Genomic DNA, 6021 nt, shown 5'->3' with positions numbered 1-6021 from the left:
TCCATGTCAAAATCAACTTGGTTTTGCCATGAACATGGTTGCCTCCTTAAAACAAAAAACAGGAGGAGACGTTTCACAAAATATCTTACTTTCTGATTCTCACACCCTACTACATTCCCCCCCTCAAGGCATTTGTTTGGTAAAGGTTTAAGGGGTCTATTTATTATGCCTTGGCGCTCCTGTCTTTTTTTTTTTTTTTTTTTTTTAAACACAGGTGGTCATTCCGAGTTGATCGCTCGCTAGCTGCTGTGCAAACGCTATGCCGCCACCCACTGGGAGTGTATTTTACCTTAGCAGAAGTGCGAACGAATGGATCGCAGAGCGGCTACAAATTTTGTTTTTTTTGTGTGCAGTTTGAGTAGCTCAAAACCTACTCAGCGCTTGCGATCACTTCAGACTATTCAGTTCCTGTTCTGACGTCACAAACCCACCCAGCGTTCGCCCAGCCACGCCTGCGTTTTTCCTGGCACGCCTGCGTTTTTCAGAACACTCCCTGAAAACGGTCAGTTGACACCCAGAAACGGCCACTTGATGTCAATCACACTGCGGCCACCAGTGCGACTGAAATGCTTCGCTAGACCTTGTGCAAAACTACATCGTTCGTTGTGCCCATATGTTGCGTGTGCGCATTGCACCGCATATGCATGTGCAGAACTGCCGTTTTTTAGCCTGATCACTGCGCTGCGAACAACTGCAGCTAGCGATCAACTCTGAATGACCACCACGGTCTGTAACATGGCAGTTAGGAGCTGATTGCCTGGTACATTATGGGGGCTATTTACTATGCCTAGGATGGAGATAAAGTACCATGGCAGCTCCTAATTGCCATGTTACATGCTGTGTTTTAAAAATTACTTTTAGGAGTTGATTGACTGGTACTTTAACTCAGTCCACTTTATCTCTCACCAAGGCTAGGTAAATAGGCCCCTAAGTTATATGCGATCTTATTAGATCTATGAGCACTTCAAAAGTTTAATCAGTGTTGAAGAAAATAAAAAACATCAACAATTTTAAGAATTTATCCCAAACAAATTGGGCATTGGAAAGCACAGGTACAGTAAACACCTCTTGGTAAACCAATCTCTATGTCTAAGGGTCGGTACACACTAGAATGATATTGAGATGATTTGCCATATTGGAACGCTAAATCATCGCCATAGTCTAGTGCAGTGGTTCTCAAACTCGGTCCTCAGGACCCCACACAGTGCATGTTTTGCAGGTAACCCAGCAGGTGCACAGGTGTATTAATTACTCACTGACACATTTTAAAAGGCCCACAGGTGGAGCTAATTATGTCACTTGCGATTCTGTGAGGAGACCTGCAAAACATGCACCATGTGGGGTCCTGAGGACCGAGTTTGAGAACCTGTGGTCTAGTGTGTATGCACAATAGCATGCTCCCGCAGTTTACATGCAACATTTTCTAGTCAGCCAATCAGATAATATCTTATGCCCGGCCGTTCAGTGTAATGAAGGACAGAAGGAGGCATCGTTCCTTTGTTCATTATATCCTGTGTAGTGTGTACGGCCAACTTGCATGGCCTGGGTCAAAGGGAGTTCGGCCCGACCATAAGGACAGTTGCCCGTAGTTCTGGTGTGTACCCACCCTAAGATAAGGTTTTTTTTAAACATACAGTATGTACTTCCATGGACATTTTTAGAATTCTTGTGTCACAAGCATTTCTGGAAAGGTATAAATAATTCAAGGGAATGATTCACAGAAGATAAAATACATCTATATCTGCCAGCTAATGATTTAGAACAACTGTCTTAAATAAATGTGCTACTGGCCTGATTCAGGGATGTACAGTAGGAAAATGCATTCACAGCTGTAAATGTATGCGTGAGTGTGCAAAAATTTGCAAATGTCAATGCTGTTTGGATTTTCTTTGAGATGCCCAGCTGTGGCTTGGCACATATGTGCACTGTACCGTCACCGCCCACTGGGTGCATGATGTCATTATACTGTGCAGAAGTGTAATACCCTGGAACTGCAATGGCCTGCAAGCACAAATCAACTGTGGCACTACAGGTGCCAGAATGACTGTGTAATAAAAGTAAAAGGGTTGCTGGAGCTGCATAGAACGAAGCCAGCAGCCTACAGCTTGCAGCATAGAAGGGCTTAACAGCCCAGCTCACAGCAAGACAGACCAGCCTTCAAAAATCAAAGGCAGGGCTCACCAATTTGCAGCTCAGGGCGGGAAATCCCAGATGGAATGTCTCCCCGGGAATAAAAGGTTACAAAAGCCTGTCATGCAGCAGCAGCATGGTCTTTGCAGCCCAGAAGCCTGGAGTGTTAGCTAGCAGAAGCACGTGTGTTAGCTGAGAGAAGCGTGGTGTGTGAGCTGGAAAGATGTAGCCTAAGTGAGAGCTCCTCACATGTTTAGGTGGGGAGAGCAGCCAGACGCAGCAAGGCACCTGACAGAGGGAGAGACCACAGTGTGAGCGCAGCAGTGCACAGAGTCCAGTGAAATGGTGATGCCAGGAGAACAGTGTGCTACAGGTGTGAGTCTCAAGAGAGGATGTATCTTGGTGAGTGGTCAGAAGCCACGCGGCATGATTAGAAGCCCCCTATGGACAAGAGTCCTCGCTATGACAGAGAGAGACGGTAACCTGGTATGTGTAGCACTACTGGTCACAGAATGCCCTGGTACGTAATGCTGTTTCGCCATATTTATGCCGCTGCAATTAAGTGATGCGCTGGAGGAGGTGCTCTGATGTGGGATCGAATGTAACCATTAAGCTTTGTGCTGGAGGAGTGTTAAGAAGTTATCCCTGCTTTATGTTAAATAAACTTTATGCTGTTTTATGAGATGGCCTGGCGCCCAATTCTTTATGCGCTGCACCGACACCTGTCGTCCACTCCCACAATGCAACTGTAATTAAACACCTAAATATTCAGGGGAACCTCTGGTATCTGTGCCTGAACCCATGACCAGCCGGGGCAGAGTAAGTGTGATGCACTATACACAGTGACTGCAGTTTTTGCATACCTAGTACCAGTGGGGTTTTACAGAAGGGGTGGGAATGGCAGCACCGGTAAGTGCATCGCTAACCGGGGTGGGTGGAGGGTACTCTGATCAGCTGCACAGACTGCAGGATGCCTGTGAGGAGGGTCCATAGGATGCTCAGTGGTGCTGCAGCAGAGAACCAAATGCAAGGACTGTGGGACAGTGACCGTATCGCCTACAGTGCTCTGTGTGGCGGCACTGGTCGCACATCCCTAGTTATTACGAACTTGGAAGCTGTGTACAGCCCTATGGTCATGCAGCATGGGCGGAGGAAGTAGGACGGAAGCATTGCTTTTATGTGCAAGAAGGCACAAACGATCCCGGACTGTCAATCAGTTTGTGAATATATCCTCTCTGTGAGACCATTGCAACATGTGTGCGCTGTGGCTTAAGCTGCCCATACATCTAAAGATTAATTGTCCGATCTGGCTGGTTGAAACGAATATCTGGTAATGGATGGGAGCATATGACAAGTGACCATTTGCTCCCAAACACTGAAAAACTGACACAAATGGTCAGAAAAATTGGTTAAATCCATTTGATTTAACAAATTTGTCTGAATGACCGTTTTTGTCAGTTATCTGGCACTTAGGAGCAAATGGTCAAATGTCATTTGCTCCCATCCATTACCCAATATTCGTTCCAACCAGCCAGATCGGACATTTCATCTTTTGGGCAGCTTTAGATGCATGCACAGGCAGCTGATAATCTCTCAAATGTGAAAAAAAGGGTTTGCTTTATCTCCTGAATCAGGCCCTGTATGTTCTTTTAAACTGTAATTCAACTGACATTTAGACCAGAGTACTCTTCAGTAAAAAAAAAAAAAAAAAAAAAAAAAAATATTATTATTATTATTATTATTAGATCAGATATGGTGTTGCTGAATTGTCTCCTTAGTTATTTAAAATTTCTTTGAACATGCATTAATTATATGACCTTAACTAGAAGCTGTAAAAGAGAAAAAAAAAAGTGGTTTTTTTTTTTGTTTAATTTTTGTGGCTATTCCACCAAGCGACCTTCGCTAAACTAAAGTAGATTTAAAATGTACAGCATAATTAGTGAAACAGTAACCATAGACTGCTGGAAGAATTTTTAGACCCCATGGTTGGGTGTACCTAGCTTCTTGATCAGAGCACTTCTGCCGCCACAAGGGCCTACTACGTGAGCCCTAATATTGCTGCACACAGGCTGAAGGCCCTGCATTCACTAGCAAGATTAACGATGATCCTACTGATTTTGGGGCTAATTCAGACCTGATCGCTGCTGTGCATTTTCGCACAGTGGGTGATCAGGTCTGAACTGCATATGCACTGCAATGTGCAGGCGCGATAGACCACAGCAACGGGGATCGCCGGCCAGCGAAGGGATGGTGCAAAAAATCCAAATGCACCGGTGATCGCAAGGTGATTGACAGGAAGAGGGCGTTTGTGGGTAGCAACTGACCGGAAAAACGCAGGAGGAACCAGGCGTTTGGAGGGAGGGTTTCTGACGTCGGCTCTGGCCCCGATCATTGCAGCTGGTGAGTAAGTCCTGGGCTGCACAGAGACTGCACAAAATTAGTTTGTGCAGCGCTGCTGCACATCCGAATGCACACTTGCACAGCAAATTCCCCCTCCCCCTGTAGGCGGCGACGTCCTGATCGCAGGGATGCAAAAAATGCACCCTAGCGATCAGGTCTGAATTACCCCCTTTGTTTGAAGCATTATCAGGCATTGTGGCCTCATTTGGGGGACACATGCTGCTATATCAAGTTACATAGCTCAGTGAGGGGCAGATTTATTAAGCCTGGTGAAGTGATAAAGTGAAAGGTGATAACGCACCAGCCAATCAGTTCCTAACTTCCATGTTACAGGCTGGGTTTGGAAAATGACAGTGAGGAACTGACTGGCCGGAGCATTATCACCTTCCACTTTATCACTTCACCAGGCTTAATAAATCTGCCCCTGAGTGTGGTAAGCATTGCTTGGTAGATATATCAAATTCGTGAAAATATGACCACCCATTGGGGGTCATTCCGAATTGATCGCTAGCTGCCGTTGTTCGCAGCACAGTGATCAGGCTAAAAATCGGCATTTCTGCGTATGCCCCGCAATATGCACGTTCGTACGGGTACAAAGCTCTTTGTGGTTGTGCACAGGTTCTAGCGAAGTTTTAAGTCGCACTGATGGCCACAAGAAGATTGACAGGAAGGGGGCGTTTCTGGTTGTCAACTGACAGTTTTCAGGGAGTGTTTGCAAAAACGCAGGCGTGTCTGAAAAATAGCAGGCGTGGCTGGGCGGGTGTATGATGTCAAATCCGGACACGAATAGTCTGAAGTGATCGCAAGCGCTGAGTAGGTTCAGAGCTACACAGAAACTGCACAAACTGTTTTTGCAGAGCTCGGCTGCACATGCGTTCGCCCTTCTGCTAAGCTAAAATACACTCCCCAGTGGGCGGCGGCATAGCGTTTGCACGGCTGCTAAAACTAGCTAGCGAACTATCAACTCGGAATGACTCCCATTGATATGAAACATCTGTTGCTAGGAAGAGGGTGATGGTATTGACAGCTAAGAAAAAAAAAAGTTTAACATGCCGGAGTTTGGAGTGGTAAGGATGTAGCAGTTTGGAAAAGGACAATCAGATTAGCAAAATTGAAAATGGGGGAAAAAAATTGCAAAGAAATGGAAAATAAAATTTTACCAGTACAGCAATAACAATATTACAGCAAACTAAAATACTGTATGCGGATTACTCAGTGTGAAAGAGACAATTATTGGTGACAAGATAGTGGCAAACTTATTAGATAAATGATTGTTTTTACTTTATACAGTAAGTAGTTTAACATTTTGAACCTATTTGCTGTACATGCAAAATTCTTGTGTTACAAAACATAATTTATGAACTGCAAAAGTCAAGGACACGCAGTGTTTTATTTTTACAATTGCGCTTACTTGTCTGTCAAATGCATTTTAAAGCACACGTATATTTCATGCTGCACCTAGGGCCTAACCAGACCTGATCACAACAGAAA

The sequence above is a fragment of the Pseudophryne corroboree genome, chromosome 1 (assembly GCF_028390025.1).
Source record: "Pseudophryne corroboree isolate aPseCor3 chromosome 1, aPseCor3.hap2, whole genome shotgun sequence".
Taxonomy (NCBI): domain Eukaryota; kingdom Metazoa; phylum Chordata; class Amphibia; order Anura; family Myobatrachidae; genus Pseudophryne; species Pseudophryne corroboree.
Note: the sequence above shows the minus strand (reverse complement) of the source record.